Source organism: Canis lupus, chromosome 1 (genome assembly GCF_011100685.1).
Source record: "Canis lupus familiaris isolate Mischka breed German Shepherd chromosome 1, alternate assembly UU_Cfam_GSD_1.0, whole genome shotgun sequence".
Taxonomy (NCBI): domain Eukaryota; kingdom Metazoa; phylum Chordata; class Mammalia; order Carnivora; family Canidae; genus Canis; species Canis lupus.
The window spans coordinates 26,952,207-26,972,037 of NC_049222.1; positions in this window are offsets into that span (position 1 = coordinate 26,952,207).

Sequence of the window (19,831 nt, forward strand, 5' to 3'; positions counted from 1 at the left end):
CCACTTCATTTCCTGACCACTGTAAGCCAGACTGATGTCTCTGTTGTTCTTTCCCAGATGTTCCCCAGAACGGCCATATTGTTGGAAGTTGTGTTTTGCCTCAAACAGAGATGGGCAAGATAAGTTAACTTAAATGATGAGCATCCATTTGGTTGACAATTGTGTTCTCTGCCATCATTAACAATAAAAATGGATATCCAATTCTAAGTTCCTACTCTGTGTTAGATAGCTAGGAGAAGTGGTGAGCAGCACATAAAGAAGTAGGAGGTATGGGCCCTGCCATTGAGGTGTTTACTAGGTAGACACACTCTCAAAATGGTGCAAGTCCATGAGTGACAGGACAAGAGCTGCACAAGGGTATCTAAGGAAGTTAACTAGATGAAGAGATCATTTCAGCTTTGGGTGTGAAGGAATTCCTTATGGAACAGAGTACCTTTGAAAAAAGATGGTCAGAGAGGACACTTTGAACATGGGAAATGTGAAAAATGATAATGAGTAGCCTGTTGGAAACGTGTTTTGGGGTAGTGAGTATACAGGATGGGCCCAAGGAAAGTCAGACGGAACCTGGGTAGAAGGGTTTAAGCCATTATAGAGATTTAAGGGAGGCTTTGAAAGTACTGAAGTTAAGGAGTATACAAATGATAAGCCTGATGAATAGTCCTGATTCTGGAAAAACAACTAATTGTGTGATACTGAACCAGGAATTTAATCTCAGGACCTTCAATTTTTAAATCTGTAGATTGAAAAGACTAGAATAGAAAATCATTCTCAATACCTGGGTACAGAAACATTTGGAAAATTATGAAGGAACAACTATAGCTCCCACAAAAATTTGAGACAGGAGAGTAACACTGGCATCTAACGGACTCCATGATGTTTTCTTACACACACAACAGTCTCACCTGAAAATGTCTACACAGCTTTCCAAGGTCTGCCATTTTGGGAGCAGAAATCTGTGTATTATTATCTGACCCCAGAAACCAATTTTGTTTGCATGAAAATACACATTCTACTATGTTCTTTTAAAACTCAAATGAGAGATCAATTAGTGACTGTTTCATGCAAATTGAGGGGAGCAGCCCATAGCCTAAGATATCCTTATGTTAAAGATACAAAGATGTTATTTTGGAAGTAGAATCCGCTTATCTCTGTTAAGCCATGCTTCATTTTTGACCTATTGAACACATTGAAGGAAGAGGAATTTGGGGATAGAAATTTTGAGTGCTTTCTGTTTTTTTAATAATAGAAATTTTATTTTGCATGAGTATCTTCCTCCAATTTTAATATATTTTCTTTCCCTAGAAATGAAACACCTCTTGTGGTGACTGAGTTACCAAAAAATATACCTATATCACTACATTTTAAGTTGTCATGTTCATAGTGAGTCTAAGTATTTATAAGAAAATGACAATTTAGTCCATATTATAAAATGCCAATCTAAAATAATGTATTGATGGTATGTATTTGAATATTGTCTTCATTTAAATCTAGACTTGTTTAGTCTGAGGAGGGGCAAGCCTTAGACTATTTCATAGTATCTTCTAGTATAGTTGCACTGAAGTTGACACGTTTTATTACAAATTACTTTTTAATTTCTCCTTATTATAGATAGATAATTTATTAAAGTTTAAAAATGATGTCATATGTGGAAAAACTATAAATGATATTTTAGCTAGTAAAGAGATGGTACAAAATATTTATCATTCAAAGGGGCTCTGTGCCTGCTGGGTTGAGAACCACTGGGTGAGATGTTCTCAAAAGGCCTTTTCAGATCAAACTTCTGTTTTCCTGCTGATGTGAGTGTGGCTGGAGCTCTTATGTGGCCAGGGAGCTCTCAGAAGCTTAGGGTATTCTTTTTTTTTTTTTTAAACCAATACAGCCATAGATTAGTAAGTGACTCTTTAATGGACTGAAACAGCGATGTCAAAACAAATCTGTCTTTCACTAACAAAAATATATTTATCCTTGGGATATTTACCCTTGGGGTAAACATAAGCATGATATCCTTAGGACTTTTTAGTAAAGTCCTCACCAAAAACAAAGGGCTTTCCCCTCTACAGCTCCCCTCTACATGCTTCAGCATGCTTCTGGTACCCTGTGTCTGCCAAGCAGGCACTTACTCATCTGATCAATTTTAAATGACATTGGAAATGTCATGATACCCATCTTCTCCCCTTCTGCCTCTTGCATAAAAGCAATCATGGCAATATTTTTCATCATGTCTTCAGTTCTGCAAACATTGATTCATAGTTTTTATACCCTCAGCCTGCCTCGGACTCTCTCTCCAGCACACCTTGAGCAACAGCCTGGCTGGCAGCGGGTGCAAGCATAATGCAAGCCTGGGCTGTCAGTAGCCTTCTGCTTTCTTTGCCAGCTGTGGGATGTTTGTAGGGGCCCCTGGGAGATGCTCTGCTAATGAGTTACAGGCTGCCTCATCTATCCAGTGCTTTGACTATCTGCCCAATCTTTCTAAGTTCCTAACCTCATGCTTCCTCTTTCCTCCTACTAGATGTCCTTCTGGGAGACACTGGATATGGGGATAAAACATTCTAATCCCAGGGCCTGCAATCTTGTCAGTGTGTACAACCCAGGGGTCTGTTGCTTTGTTTATCTTTCCTACTTGTCTAGTGGGAGGTTTGGAGAAATGGGAAGGATTCAGATTGTGAGTTTTGGAAAAATATCTGACTGGTTTGTTGTTGTTTTTTTTAAATTCCAGTCATTAATAATAGAGGGCTGAAACTCTCTTACTTGAAAATGAAATTCTATGCTTTGAATACAGCCATTTTTTCCACTCAGATAATAAGGAAGACCTTTCACATTCTACTATGTTCTTTAAAAACTCAAATGAGAGATCAATTAGTGACTGTTTCATGCAAATTGAGGGGGAGCAGCCCCTAATAGCCTAAGATATCCTTATGTTAAAGATACAAAGATGTTATTTCGGAAGTAGAATCTGCTTGTCTCTGTTAAGCCATGCTTCATTTTTGACATACTGAACACATTGAAGGAAGAGGAATTTGGGGATAGAAATTTTGAGTGCTTTCTGTTTTTTTTAATAATAGAAATTTCATTTTACACGAGTATATATGACACATGGAACCATAACCAAGTCAGATGATGTTTCCATGTGGATACGGTCTAAAGAAAATAGAAGTAAAGACGCCCCTTGATTAAGGATGAATGTTATGAAACCTGATCATAGTTCTCCCATGGGCTTAGAAGTCAGGTCCAGTTCCCAGACAATAATAATGTGGATAATCAGAACTATATTGATTTCTGACCCCTGATATGGCCATATCTCTCCCCTGAACACAGAGGCCTTCAAAGGGTCCTGTCCATGGAAGAGATTTTAGGTGTGCCAGAGGCTGGGACATCGGTTGAATAATTTTAGTCTCAGTGGACCTGTTCATCACAGCTAAGCTTTGTGAGTGTTGGAATGATGTGTGTGTTATATTTGGGGAGGGTCCGAGCTTCAAAGGCTGTTCAACACAGTATGTGGCAACTTACATCACTTCTCAAATCTTTGTGAATTCAGATTTCTCTCTGACAAGGCCTTCCCATTAGAATGGGAAGTTCAAAAGTACAGTGCGGTTTGGATTGACTATTCAACAATAAACATCCCTGTGAATGAAAAAGTCAAAAGAAACAGCTAAATATGTTAGTCCTAAAGATCAGATACAAAGCTCTGTCATTTACAAGATATAATTTATCCATCAACTACAATGTACCTTCTTCCTTCTACTTATTTCCTCTGATCCTGTAAGATGGCTGATTATTATCATTACATCTTTGTAAGTCTGACCTTCAGGATCTGCAATAAAGGTCTTGCAAACCAAAATAGCGCAATTTGTCATGTACTGGAATTTGCCTGCTTTACAGAGGCTTTGAATTAAACACATAATTGAAGGGCTTCCTTTGTCTAAACTTTATCCATAGCTATAAAATAAGGAACAGAGAAAGGGCTAGAACTATGATGTTTCAATTGAAACCAAAACACTTAAAGTATTCTACAGTTCAAAAGACTTCTTGAGTAGATAGCCTATCACATCTATGCTGAGACATAGCTATGGTTGAATAACGAGATCTCACTGCTAATCTGTGGGGTAGTTTATTCATCACAGAAAGTATAATCAGTTAACCTAACCAAAAAGTTGGTGTTGGATATCATCCTTCTGCTGCATTCTAATCATTCAGTATTTTCAACAACTCTACAGACACTCAGTTCATGACAGTCTTTTCTCATAAGAGAAGCATTCTTAAAAGAGTAGATTGAGAGAGAATAAAAAAACACTTAGAAAAAAAATTTCCACCGACATAACTTTCCATTAAGATAATGAGTTCTTCCTTAAGAATTAAAAACAAAGAAAAATAATAGAAGTAGAAAGAAACAACAATAATCACAACAAAAACCAACCCAGGTTATGGATTTCTAGAAGCAAAAGAAAAAAAAATAAGCCATTGCATATGGAGACTTGGTTTGGAAGACTAGGCATGTCATTGAACCACTCACCAGAGTGATGGGAGAATAGGGAAGTGCCTAGATTGGTAAGGTCACTTAAAACTGGTAAATTCTATTACTTGAACATCTTAAACTAACTTCAACTCTTTCATTTGGGTCCAGGTTATCACTGGCACTTGAAGCTCAGTTTGGTTGAGCTCATAGTCTGTTGACTTAAGACCAGATCTTTCATTTTAATATGGAAACAATAAAAAAAAGACAGTCATATTGAGAGTCCTTGGAGGTCTAAAATATGGCTGTAATGACAAGTTCAATGATTCTATTTGGTGATTATCTCTAATATGCTATCACTCAGACCGTACTTTTAAAGAAGCTCCTTTTTGAAAGAAGAAACTTTAGAATTTTATCGACTATAAAACAAAAGTCTCCTCAGATTTATGGGTATTTATTTACTCTTTAAGGCAAGAGGAGTGTTTACTGCCCCATTTTCTATTTTTAGCACTATAATTTTAGTAGCTTCTGATTTTACAGAATGCTGAAGAAGTCAAGCACATTTATATTAGTTCTACTGCACAAATAACCTTGTAAAACAAAAGGTTTTACTCTGACTCATTGTAAAATAGCTAGGTTTGAGTGAGATGTTGTATGTAATGGCTTCCTTAAGTCTACTAAGGAAAACTATATTCTGTACTGTAAAACATACTTTGAAATAAGAGATGCAATGAGAAAGAAAATAGCCTGCAGTCATTCCATTCCCCCACATTGTTGGTGGCCAAATGCTTAAGGAGAGAGTAAATAAAAGCAATGTCTTCCTTACTGCAAGATTGGATTCACTTGCTCTAGGTGATATAGAAGCCCAGAAAGGTCAAAGCATCAAGTCCTGCAAGGTTCTGCCTCAGAACAAAACTTGGACTAGGAAATGTCTCTTGCCTTTGAGCTACATGAAAGGATGTTTTTCAAATTACTGGGATATAATCTGACAGAGAATGACAATTCTTGATGGTTTAAGAACATAGGTCTTCTCCTTGGTTTTTTCTTTCATCTTTTATTTCAGCTCTATTACCTGTGCTTAATTTCTCCCCAAATGTACTATAAGGTCAGGGGAAAATATCAAAACCAGATTGACCAATTGCCCATTTTTTGATGTTGATATGCTTCAAAACTACATCTTACTGTCCCAAAATGATTTCAAGATTGAAGAGCCAAAGGACCCCAAGTGAGCTCAAAGATTTGGAGCATTAAACAAATTCAACTCCTTTCTTTAGCATGTCTTTAATATAATTTAGAGCAATTATCCCTGTAGGGAGGTCTAACATTTTGTACAGTTACATTGAAATAGTTGACCTGCCCGAGGAAACTAGAGGAATTTGAAGGGTACATTTCAAGACCATTTCTGTTGATAATAGTGTTCCAGAATTTATATTTATTAATATTGCTTTATTTTGGTCAGACTCCCACAGGAAATCCTGAGGAGTGTACGTTTCTGGCATACTTTATCTTAGATAGTTCCATCCCTTTGGTCTTGCATCCTGATTACTAGACTGAAGAGTACCTCTGAAAGCCTCTGCTTTTTAATAGAGCTGAGGATGACAACAAGCAGGAACTTCAGCACTCCAGGAAGACAATCTATCTACTTTCTCCACTTATCATTAAAATGTCTTGGAGATATAGGTCATAACTGGAAACCTATAAATGATGTCTGTGTAGTAAGCACTTCCCACAGAGCTGGAGTCCCAAGTGATTAAAATTTATCACACTGTTCTTATGGTTACAAATACTGCTGATACGTGTCATTGCTTAGAAAGTACTATTCATAACATTTTGATTTCAGTCCAAAGAGATCTTTTTTTTCCTGAATTTCCCATAAAATGCTCTTGATCTTTTTTTTTTTAAAAAAAAAGTCTAATCTGCTTCTCCTTTGAAAGAACAAAGAAAAGAGGTTGATTGTTCTGTAGTTTAAATTTTGTTTAGTGTGATATATTTATTGCCTCGTGGGATGCATCTAATTTTCCACTGGCTTTTCTGAGAAAGTAATTAGGATAGAACTCAATCCTATGCAACACACAGGCTCTAATCTCTTTCATGAATTAAAAGTTATGGTGTTTAGTATGTGGCTCTATTAAAATGATATGTAACCACAAGCCCTCATATTTAAGCAGTGCTTTGTTTTTCAAAACTCCTTGCTTTGAATGTACAAATGTAACTTTCCATTAGATAACAAAGCATGCAACTGAAATGCTTTAGAGTTAGGCCCTTAATACAGTAGGAGTTTGTCAGAACACAGGATAACAAGGCAGTCTCTCTTTTAGTCTTCTGGAGAGCTAAAGATCTAAAGTTCTGTCAATATAGTTTTCTAACCCTCATGCATTTTTTCCATGCCCCTGAGAGTTCATATCTTAAGGCCTAGGGTTAGTGCAAGAGTGTCCTCAGACATTCAGCTCTGACAAGATTTTTCTTTACCTTGTCAGAAAGCAGTGAATTAAACTGGCTTATATTCATTTGTTGAGAAAATAAGACCATGAAGACAGCATATCACCTGCTTTCCTGTCTAAATGCCTACTTCCTGAAAGACAACTTGAGGCAACTCTGGCTGAACAAATCTGGTTTGAGTTTTTATAACTGATTTCTAAATTCTGGAACTGAGTGTACCTCATAATAACATAGAGATATCAAGAAAGGAAAGAAAGCAAGATACTAATGGAATTTAACACCAAGAGTTTTTAACTCAGGAATATACTAAAACTCTTATTGTGATTTTGACTCTTTCATTACTAAAAGGTCCGATACAATCTAACCATTTTAACCAACTAATATATACACTGTTGTTCTAAAATTTAACATTCTACATCTTACATTTTAATGTAATTTAACATTACAAGGGATGCTATTTAAAGATGTTCAAAATATTTACCTCATGGTTTTAGAAATAAATGAAGAAATAAAATCTGGGCTTCTTCACTTAGAGTTCAGTGGTCAATTGACATGGATGGAACTGGAGGGTATCATGCTGAGTGAAGTAAGTCAATCAGAGAAGGACAATCATCATACGGTTTCACTCATACAAGGAATATAAGAAATAGTGAAAGGGATTATAGGGGAAAGGAGGGGAACTGAGTGGGGAAAAATTAGAGAGGGAAACAAACCATGAGAGACTCCTAACTCTGGGAAATGAACAAAGGATTGTGGAAGGGGAGGTGAGCAGGGGGATGGGGTGATTGGGTGACAGGCACAAGAAGGGCACTTGATGGGATGAGCACTGGGAGTTATACTATATGTTGGCAAATTGAACTTCAATAAAAGCAAATGAAAAACAAATAAATAAATAAATAAATAAATAAATAAATAAATAAATAGGAAAGGGAAAAAAAAACAGAATTCAGTGGTCAAGAGTATTTGGGGGTTAAGTAGGCAAATTGCGAGATTTGGGATTTTTTTTTTTTCCAAACAAAATGTACTAGTTCGTTCCATTGCTGACATAGTTGGCTCCATGTAGCTTTTGGAGAAAATCTCTTTTTGTATAATTATCTTGCAGTTTAGAGTCACTTTGTGGTGGGAAAAAAAAGCCAGCTGGTGACTAGCTAAAATGAAATAGAAGGAGTGTTGATAGGAAGGGGGAAAAAGAATCATAGAATTGATTTTATGAATCTTACTAAAACAAACTGGAAGTGACTGACTTACTTTGTCATACAGGTATTTATTTGTTCTTGGAAACAAGTGAACCATTTTCTGGGGCTTGACAAGCATTAGTTAGCTAGAGATTTTTCATTGTCTGACAAAAGACTGGAAAGACACAATAGCACATAAATGCAACCAACACAAAATTTCTGATTGTAATGGAATTTTACAGTTAAGATACTTGACAAATTGCTTCAATCAGGGTTTCATGTGTATTTGTTATAACTCATTTGACCCATTTATATTGAGAATTATATTGAAATATGTAGGTAGACAAGATGACCCAATGACTCGAAAAACAAGCCATATCTCCTTGACACCTGAACATCATAACTGAAACTTCCCTTCAATAAATAACCTGTTGCTTTGTCTATGTGATTGTTCTTTTTGTTTTGTTTTGTTTTGCAATGTCACTGAATTTTCTGAAATAACTGACTGTTTTAGAAGATATACATCCCAGGATAACATATAGAAATATTCTAAACATCCTTAGAATTGTGGAATACCAGATGCAAAAGGAACTAAATTTTCTGTGTTAAGTCATTACTATCCAGCCTCCCCACAGGTGCTGATCCCCTCAGATAGCCCATTCTAGCTACACAAGAGTGACTATGAGTCTACCCTTACATGGCAATTTCTATGTATTGGTCTGTGTATACATTTGACATCAGAGAATAAACCTTTTCCTCTTTAACAATAAAGCTCCTCTTGCCTCCAGATAAAAAATCTACTGTTCCAGCAGTTTTACTTCTTTTGACACAGTTTTATATCTATCCTCTCACAAATTACATCTTTTGTTTTTGAAAGCATGCTCTCTTAAACTGTGGTACCTAGATATGAACTCAAAATTAAAAAAAAAAAAGACTACTGTGTAATGTTAACTAGGATTATTCCAACTTCTCTAGCCCAAAAAGTCTACTCCAAAATGGACTTAAATTCTACTAAACTTATATCAGCCCCACCACTCTGTTGACTCATGATTGATTCACTATTACTTAAAAACCCTAAGCCATTTTCTTCCAGTGTTTTCAATACAATCTATTTTCCTACTTGCTTTTCTTAACTCCAATACAGGGCTGTGTATTTATTGGTTATTTTATTAAAATCAATTCTGTGAGATTTGACTACTTGTTCAGCTTGCCCAGCTCGTCTGGAGCCTACTGTTATCATCATTAGACTCAATGAAATCTGAGCTCATTTGACAAGATGTCTGCCAAACCATTGAAAACAACATCCATAAAGCAACACATTCCAATACATTAAACTCTAGTCCTTAAACCGTACTTACTGATACTTAAATATTTTCTCAGGTTAGGCAAGATCTCAAATACACCATGATTTAAAAATGGACTTACTCTTTGTCATTCACATCCTTAATTACTAACAGCACTTTATTTTTAAGCAAGAATAGCATGCCTACCAAAGTAAAGATAATCCAGGAAAACAATGAATCCAAGTGATTCATTATGACCAGCATCTACTTTTGGTTATTTATCTCATCTTTACATGAAAGTGATAATGATGAAACTTAGATTGTGTTTATCACAGTTAGATATTTTTGTTTTTCCTTAACCTCATCTAGAGTGAAGACAGGCTTAGGCAAAAGACAGTGACATCCTCTATTAAATAACAATAAAACCAATATAAATTCTCCAAGTCAAATAGAAATGTTATATGTAATAGTTGTCAAAATATGCTTCACATAGGATTTATGCTATCGCTTATTAGATACTATGAAATAATGAAAACTTAAAAATGTTGTTGGTAAAATGTAATATAAAATAACTTTCCCCAGAAGCACACTCCACACACTAATCATAGAGAAAAGTCTTTGCATTTAACTTTAAAATGTAGGATCATCAAAATGCTTGAGCAGTCCCATGTGTAGGAGTGATAGGTCTCGCACATATTTATGATCTGCCTTAAATCCTTTCTGGAGCAAGGAGAAAAGTAAATAAAAGATACAGTCACATATTTAATGAGGGGGGAGAGAAAAATCTAAATTGGTTTGCAGTCACTGCTTTCACAAACCATTTTTATTTCAAGAATGTTATATGAAATGTTTCGGTGCTTCATTTCAGCCAACACTACCAATGTAGGGGATGTACTATACCATTCAGTGTCACAGATAAATTGTACAGACATTATTAAGCAAAAATACAGTAACAAAATAGCTTTCTAAAAAATCCATTACCCTTCAAAATTCAAGTAAGTATAATAATGCCACCTGCCATCCACAGGGTGATTCCTAAATGTCCTCATGGGGAACTCCTTCTTCTGTGACTCTGGGAAGAATTCCAGGTTACTGAGTCCAGACAGACTCATTTTCATTTAATTTAGATAGGATTTGAACAGGGATAATACAATTCCATCTGCCCTTTTTTCTCACTTAAAAATTAAACAGGGGACACATATACTGTATTTTTTATATAAATGTAGTCTGCTAAAGAATAAATAAAAATTAAAAAAATAAATGTAGTCTGCTGTTCTATTTCATTTTTCCATCTCTCACCCTGATATATCCTCCTTTTCTTTTCTCATTTTTGCAGAAAAGAATAATCAGACACTAGTAATCTCTTTGAAAGTTTCTTGGAGGTCATTTTACTCTATGACTCTTTGAACAAAAAAGTTCTTTTCACAAGAGTATATTCAATTCTTTTCCAATTGCTTGTTGTTTGTAGTTTAGCATAAATTAATCCAGCCGTAGGATAAACAGATATTCTTTGGTTAGGGGAATTCTGTTTTGAATGCTGTTTATTCTATGTAGAGCAAAGAGTAGATCCCCCATCTTTAAACCTTGGACTAAGTCATTTTACATACCTCCTGGTGCTCCTCTCCTCACACACTACACTCCAGAGAGCCCCCAAAGATATACCAGGGCCAGATTAACCAAACAATCCTAAAGAATGTCCAATGGATTGTGATTTCAGATAAACAACAAAGAAATGTTTTAATATAAGTATATTCTAAGTATTGTATAAGATATCCTTATGCTAACACATAATTTGTTATTTCCCTGAAATTCAAATTTAACTGGATGTCCTCTATTGTATCTGACAATCCTACAAATACATCCTCTATGCCATTGTTTTAAGCCATTTTATGTAGATTTTTCCCCTCCATCTCAGATGATCTGCTGTGCCTGGTTATCATGGAAGATTCAGCTCAACTGGCTTTATGCCCTCCTCCATAAAGTCTTGGCTGACTTGCTCCATCCAAACCCCAGCAGAGCTAATCATTCCCAACTTTGTGTCATCTCTGTGCCATGTATCTCCTTCAGTATAACTGAGTCACAAGCTGTATCTTAACATTTGTGTGTGTCTTGCTGTGAGGTTGCTGGGACACAGGACACTTTACTCATCTGCATCCCTAGTGCTAGAATATGCAGACACTCACAGAAGAACTTCCAGATAGGGTAAGAGCAGAGAGTTGGAGCCAGACAAAACCATTGGAATCCTGGCCACTGTCACTCTGTAATTGAAACTGTGGTCAACACAGACTCTCAGGGCCTGAAGTTTCTCATCTACATATTTTTTAAAATAAAACACCTTGGCCAAGTAATTGTTGAGAATTAAATGAAGTTATTTATAGATAAAGAACTTTCATTAAGCACAGAGTGACCAAAAGAGTTACCCTCTAATCTCACTCTCTTTGTTAAAGTGAGAAATGCTTTCAGGGGTATACCTTTTTTATCCCCAGTAATCTCTAGAGAACTTCAATTTCAATTTTCAAATCAAGTTTTAAATTGTGCTCAACTATGGTGTAATATACTCGACTTTTAATAATATGTTCTAGTTGTTTTGCCAGTTTATTCTCAAATTCTGATTTAAAGCCTTGCTTTTAGATGTTGTTCTTTTACAATCAAATAGCACTTCCAATCAGACCATATAAAATGAGCAAAACTCTGCTCTCAAAAGCTTGCAAAGGAAGAGAGTTTCTAAAAATTACTCTTGTCTCATGCGTCTGACTCACATTTATCTAAAAATAAAAGGAAAACTAGGAGAAAAAATAAACGAACAGAGGATAACGTGCAGCTTCATGTCTCTAAGTCAGATAACAAGATAATTTTTCTGCAAGCTCTATATTTCACTTTACTTTCCACAATGACCTTTCCACCCTCTAGCCCTATCACTGGAATATAAATCCATTAATGAGGAATCTTTACTTCCCCTGTCCTTTTTCATATCAATCTCAGCAGGATGCTACACTGTTCTTTGAGTTCATTCACTTTATAGCCGTTAAAAAGAAAATATAGTCTGGAGACAGCCTGTCTCCAATTGGTCAAACATAGGATGAAGGAAGAAATTCCTGAGTTTCCAGCTTTCATCTACCACTGATTTTCTGTGCAAACCCTGGGGAAATTTCAAAAATTCTTTTTTTAGAAAAATCTGTGCAATGGGTTTAAAAATTTTGTTTTTGTTTGTTTAAAAAATATTTGTTTAAAAAATATTCGTTGATGTTATTTTTTAGCAGAAAATAAAAAGCTGTTAGAAGATTAATGTTTATAGTTAATCGTTCTGAAAATATGCTTTCCTGACTTGGGCACCATAGGATTTAACACCATTGCTTATTAGATGCTACAAAATGATAGTAAAGATAACACCAGTAAAATATGATAGTTACCACAACTTTCCCCAGAAGTGCACCCGTTCTAATCTAATTTGTAAAGATAAAGAAACTAGGGGCCCCTGAGTAGTGCAGTTAGCTGAGATCAACAGATTCTTGGGTTTCAGCTCAGGCATGATCTCAGGGTCATGAGATGAAGCCTTGTGACCAGACCAGCTCCGTGCTCAGTGTGAAATCTGCTTGAGTTTCTCTCTCCCTCTCTCTCTGCCCCTCCTGTTCATACTCTCTCTCTAGAAATAAATAAGACTTAAGAAAAAAAAAAAGACAAAGAAACTAGAAGAATCTACTGAAAATCCCAGTTGAGAAATCTAGTTGAAAGAAATGGAAAAGAACATGTTGGAAACCTCAGAATAAATTGACAGACACCTCAAGAGATACATGTAGGGTGGTGCTATTCATTCAACCATTTACTTATTCATTCCTCAAATGTTTAGTGAACATATACTATAAGTAAAGCTCTATGACAAACTTTTTCTGAGTCTAACTTCCTCAATTTCCTAAGGAAATTGTCAGTGGACATTAGAACTATACTAGTAAACGTATAAAATACATAGCTCAAGGGTTAATAATTCTATGTTCTAAAATTTATCCTCTAAGAATTTTACTATTTAGGGCACCTGAGTGGTACATTTAGTTAAGTGTCTGACTCTTGGTTTTGGCTCTGGTCATGATCTCAGGGTTGTGAATTCAAGCCCCTCATGGGGCTCTGCATCCAGCATAGAGCCTGCTTGAGATCCTCTCTCCTTCTCCTTCTGCCCCTCCCATTTGTGTTCTCTCTCTCTCTCTCTCTAATGAATAAATAAATCTTAAAAAAAAAAAAAGCATTCACAGAGCTTTGCCACCTTTCAGATAACATTTGCACTTTTAGAGCAGTGTGGCCTTATCCTGAAGACACAATAACTTTCACTCAGCACTGCGTATGCCCAATGATACTCCCTTCTCTGCAAAGTAAACTATGAGGGTTACTAAAAACTTCAAAGACATTCCTGATCTTGAAATTGTCTGATATTAAAAGAGTCTGTAATGAGGCAGGCTCACTAACTCACACAGTTTCTGAAGAGCTCAGTGCTGGCCTGGCTCCAATAACCAAAAACAATATTTACTGTTTGCTTATTATATGTCGTGCTGTAGTACATTTCTCCTTCTGCTAGTTGGGTATCATATATATAAACCTAATGTAACAAAAAACTCAAAAGCTGTCCTGGAATGTCTATTTGATAACACTTAGTATAAGACGTAATCCATACCAAGGAAAGATGAACAATACTTTGAGATCCAAATTCTAACATTCCCATGGGTATCTTGTGCAATTAAACTTAAAAGAGCTGTTTCTTTAGAGTAGGTATGTGTATTTTAAAAGAAAAGGGGAGCAGAATGTATGCAGGTACATACAACTCTGTGTGTTTTCCTAGAAGTAGCTTTTTTAAGATGGCTTAAGAATTCCATTTTGGGACCATGTCCAGGCATATAATCTGGAATGATGGCTTGTGCTTTTCCCAGGAAAGTCTTACCAGCACATAGCCACAGAAGACACACACAGAGCAGAGATGGAGAAAAAATGAGACGAGGGGAGTCAATCCAGGGTATCAATAAATGCCAGAGCTTCATCATCACATATCTAGGTAAATTTCTTCCAATTAAGGGAGGGAAAGATTTTGAAATAACAAAACCTTACCATGAACATCTCAGCAAAGCACACTGAACACCATGCACAGGTAACCCTGTGGCATGCAGAAGCCTCTGAAACCAATTAGAACCACCTTGTCTGTTAGAAGTGCTCTCAGTACATTGCATGCAGGAACCACAAAAATAAGACCTCACATCCTCGTCCTAAAAGGATGATTCTAATGAAAATCAGGAAGACAATTAAAAGAGATGAAGTACACTTCTACCACACTGCTTGAATTTTTGGAATAAGCATGAATCATTTTTACAAAAACAGTAAAAATATTCCTAAAGAGAAAAACAAAAGAAAAGAGGGAGGGAAGGGGGGAGAAAAGGAGGAAACACGCTTTACTCTTGGAGAATGGATATTCATAGGAGCCTGCAGATTGCAAGAGTAGGGAACACAACCCAGTACCTTTAGCCACTGGCTCTCTAAAGCACTTTATGATGGCTGAATCCTGCCCCCATACAGATTAGTGTAGGAACTTTGGATCAGCTTTTGTTTTCCCTTAGTTTCTCAGTAATTCCCTTTGAGTGCTGCCACATACAGCACTGAAAAGAAAAAAAGAATCCCCTCCAACTTCAGAGAAACAGCCAAGAGGCTTCTCACTCAACGTTTTCCACACTGATAGAAAATAATCATTCTTGACCTCTTTCTCTCTCCCTCCAGTGGCGCATGTTTCTTTGTAGACACAACTAGAGAGGTTGAACAGTTTCTCCCATATTTTCAGGTCAAGGCAGAAAGGCTAGAGTTGTTCAGATGTTTACTGAATGCCTAATAAGCACAGAAACATTATACTTGGCACTATACAGGTCCAAAGAAATAAAAGATATGGTTCCCACTGGAGCAAGAAAAATATATAAGAAAAAATTTGGCATATTAGCAGCAAAACAAGAGATTTCATAAGGTTACTGCTAAAGGCAAATGTACAGACCATGAGAGCTTTCTTAACCAATGTAGTGCATTTAATATGCACTGTTTTCTTTAAAAAGGGATTCACCAGAAACTGCTAAGTGCACATATATAGACACAATCCCCAATTTGTTAGAATAAAAGTTTCTAAAATTATCAGAAGTTATAAAAATGTACAGTCTAAACGACTATAAGAAGAACAGAGATTAAGAATAGGTGACATTTATTGAGCATTTTTACCATTCCAGGTACTGTACTAAGTGCTCTTAATGCTTTGGCTCAATTAATTCTTGCAACTAACAAATGGGAGTTCCATGCAGTCAGCTTCATTATTCTCATAAAAGGACAAAGATCTGGACAACTGGGTGGCTGAATGGTTGAGTGTCTGCCTTTGGCTCAGGGTGTGATCCTGGGGTCCTGGGATCGAGTCCTACATCAGGCTCCCCAGAGGGAGCCTGCTTCTCCCTCTGCCTGTGTCTCTGCTTCTCTCTCTGTGTGTCTCTCATGAATAAATTAATAAAATCTTTAAAAAAAAAGAGGACAACGATTACAAGAAAGACTCAAGAGTGTATTGGCAAACTGGCTCATGGATAAGACTGAGAAAAAAGTTTTGAGGAAAATGGACCTTTTACTGGACAGATTAGAAACAATCTGTAAAGAAAAGTATATGGACAATTCATTCATATTGCATCATTCAAACCTTTCTGAACACCCAAAGTCTGCAAATCCCTCCCTTTGATGATGATAATAAAGAAGGGAAAAATGATAACTTGTTGCCTTTGGAGAGATAATGATAAAGCCGTGTAAGGTGATAGGATGGTGGGAAGGTGAAGAGAGAGGATACAGACAATACAATAGGGAGTAAGTCTTATTATGGAGATATGAGCAAATGTAGAAGAATAGTGGTGGAAACACACAGTCCACCCATTAAAACTGGGAACGTATCTGCAGAGGCAGTCTGGGCTGATTGGGACCTAACAGACTGGCAAATTTCACCTGAAAAACAAAGGGTGAGGAACATGTCTTATAGAGAAGTAGGTACAAATGCATGAACATTTTGAAGCCAGATTTTTCATGGGGGAAAAACTATGCAGCTCTAAAATGGAACAAAGTGAGGAAGTGCTTAGGGTGAGCTTGGCCACTGCCTGCAGGAAAATAGAACAGTGGGAGAAAGGCAAAACCAGTTAAGGTGAGAAGGGGGGACAAAGAAGGAATGGTTAAGAAATTATGGTTGATATCAAGAATCAGGAAAGCCAAGTGCTTCTCCTTTTCTAGCTCAGAAAAAGGCATCATAATTCATTCAGTTGTTCAACCCAGAAACTGAGGTGTCATGGATGCTTCCTTTCATTCTCTCATTCCCTACACCTCTTTGGCCATCAAATCCTTTGGCTCTGCTTCCTAAACCTCTCTCCTGTCTGCTCACTTCTCTACACCCTCAGTGCTAGTGAACTAGGACAAGTCTCTGTGTCCTCTTGCCTGGCTAGTGCAAAGCCTGCTAACTGTGCCCCTCCAGCCCTTTTGTCCTCTTCGGCTAGCACAAACTTTGTGAAAACACAAATCCAATCATGTCCCTCTCTAGGGGGTTTCCAGTGCCTTTAAGGTAAAGTGCAGACTGGTTCTTGTACTTCATGAAGCCTAGCCTCCACTTACTGTTCCCCTTCCCAGGTCCAGACCCCCAACTCTCAGCTCCACCACTCCCAGCAAATATAAATACTGTGTAATCCACTCCTGCTGAGTCACTTCCCTTTCCTGCAGTGCCTCAAGCACTCTCTTCTCCAGTCTTTTACTCATGTCATTTTCTCTGTTGAAGCACTTTCTCCAGGTCTCACATGGTTGACTCCAATGCACCTTGTAGGTTCCGACTCACCCACCATTATTTCTTGGGAGACTTCCTTGATCTTCCCAGCTGCATCCTCCCTCCACGACTACCAAATACATTGTTCTTCTTCTTCCCTAGCATTTAGAGATCACTGTTTACTTATCTGTATTCTTACTGACTCTGGGCCAATACTGAAGGGGGATGAAAGATCAGTATAGACAGTGGATGAATCCAGTGAGGATCAGAGACCAACTCCAAGAGCAAACCAGTAGGACAGCTCAGGTTTAGTCAACATTGATCCAGGGGATTCCGAACAAAATCAGAAGAGGGGGTACCAAAGTGTTTTGTCTGCTTGCATCTGACAGCATAGGTTAGTGGAAGTCAAGAAACTGAGTGTCCCATGAGAACTGAGAAAGGATCTCTTTAGAGCTGAGATCCAGAACGTCCCATAGAGAAAACAGCTTGCATGTAAAGTCTGGGCCAAGTTGAGGGTAAGAGAGTTAGGGAAGCTACCAAAAAATGATCTGGATGGGCAGATAAGAGAAAGATAGAAATTAGTTTTTAGTTTTCTACCATAATAAATACCTAAAATATGAGACATTCAATTATAAGCAGTGCAATAGATAGTAATTATAATTTACTCTCTAAAATAACACGTACTTCACAAAAGAATGCAAGAATATAAGTGTATCATCTCCTAATTTGAAATAGTCTCTCTTTCCCTATCCTCTACTTTGCACGTGAACTTTGGTTAATTCTTTCACTGTAGCAATCTTTCCTGGTGTTTATCAGAGTCTCTGTATTGGCTTGAACAAAGCAAAGACCAAAACCAAATGCACTGAGCTCCCTTCCCTCAAGAAGGAAAGTAGAAGGCCCCAGATTTGGCTTCCTGAAATTCAAATAAATATCTGAATATTTGGAAGGGTCAGAAGACAGGGCAGGAAACGACACTAGGTAAATGAGTGTGGTGGTACCTGACAGAGGCATCAGTTATGCATGGTGCACTTCTGTGCTTTAGATCTGTATCTCATCTGTGCAAGTTGGTGATTGGTTGCTTTGCAGCATCTGTCTAGAGGTAGGAAAAGCTGGACATTATCTGGGCTTTACATTGTGTAAAAAGTCTGATAACACTTTCTGTTTTTCAAGAATAATTTAAGCTTTTCTGAACTTTTTTGGGTAAAAGCACACTTAATCATCATGCAGCAAAGCTGGAAACTGGCCAAATGCAGGACAATCAAAAGGCTTTCTCTCAAAAAGCCCTAACCGGATACCTTAGCTTTGGATAAGTACTAGCGGGAGAAATGCAAGGACCTTGGTTCTGGAAATCTTCAAAAACCTTCTGAGTTAAAGCAGATCCTTCTACCCTTTGGAGTAAAACTCAAGACTGGAGCATGAAAAGGAGTAAATAGTGCACGCATAATAATCTTTATTCAATACATAGGGAATATGAAAGTTTACAATCACAAGCCATAAAGATCATTCTTAAGCAAAAATTTCTTCCTTAAGTGAGTTGTTTGAATGTCTTTCGTCCCTTCCCCCCACCAAAATAAACCAAACTATTACTACCTCCACAGTTTCATACTAAAATACAAGGTTATATATAATCTGGGAAAACCTAAGCTAAGCACATCCTTCCAAATTACTCTAAGTTATGTTTCTTGTAGCTCCTCATGTTAGAGGCTCAAACTGTATTTTCAGGGTATTTATCACATTTTATGCCTCTAACTCTGATGCTGGGCCTTATGGGGCCTATTCTAAGGAAGGTGATAGACAATTTAAGTGAATCCCTCCTTCCTTAACAAACAAAACTAACTGCCAGTGCTCTGGAGATGTCATCAGTCAGATAGTTTGTTCCTCCTTGATAATAAAACACTCATTTTATTTTATGGACAGTAGTGAAAAGAAAGAAAAATCAAGGATTTGAAAATGTATTGGTTGAGAGTCACTGGTTCTAATTTTGCTTTGTCCTTGACTATAGTTAATTCTGTGCCTCACTCACTTGCTCTACAACTAAGGGTTGGTACTAAAATGTTCTCCAAACCTCATCCTAAAATTCCAGGAGTTCTCGACCAATTTTACAGGTATACTATAAGAAAGCATATAGAATTTGTTTTATATGTCAGATATCACTGATTTGTCTTCAAGTTTCAAGTTTACTTCACATTTCTTCCTTTTTAAAAGATATTCACCTATGTTTTAATACTTTCATAGTCTAATATTTTATTTTATTTTTTCTTAACTTTTAAGGTTTAATGTAAGATATAAACATTGAAAGGGACTTGTCAAAATTTTCAGTATTTTTCTTTTTCTCTGGTTAAATCTTATACATTTGGTAACATTTTTAAAATTTTTTTATTGGTATAGTCTAATATTCTAAAATGCTAATCTACTTGGCACTTTATAAATGTTAAAATTTAATGCAAGGCAAAGTTACATGAATCTCAAATATTAAATAAACATTAATTCATACTTATCAAAAAAAAGGTATAAAGGGCCTTGAAACTTATTTTGAATTTTTAATTTCCCAAAATATGTCAGAATACATATTTTTACTTAAAGGCTTTGAAGGTTTTGACTGAATTGTGAATGTGGTAAGAGAGATAAACAGAGAAAAACTAAAATTATAAGATCTTATTTTGTAACATCTAAGAAATAATGTCAGCCTAGAAAAATA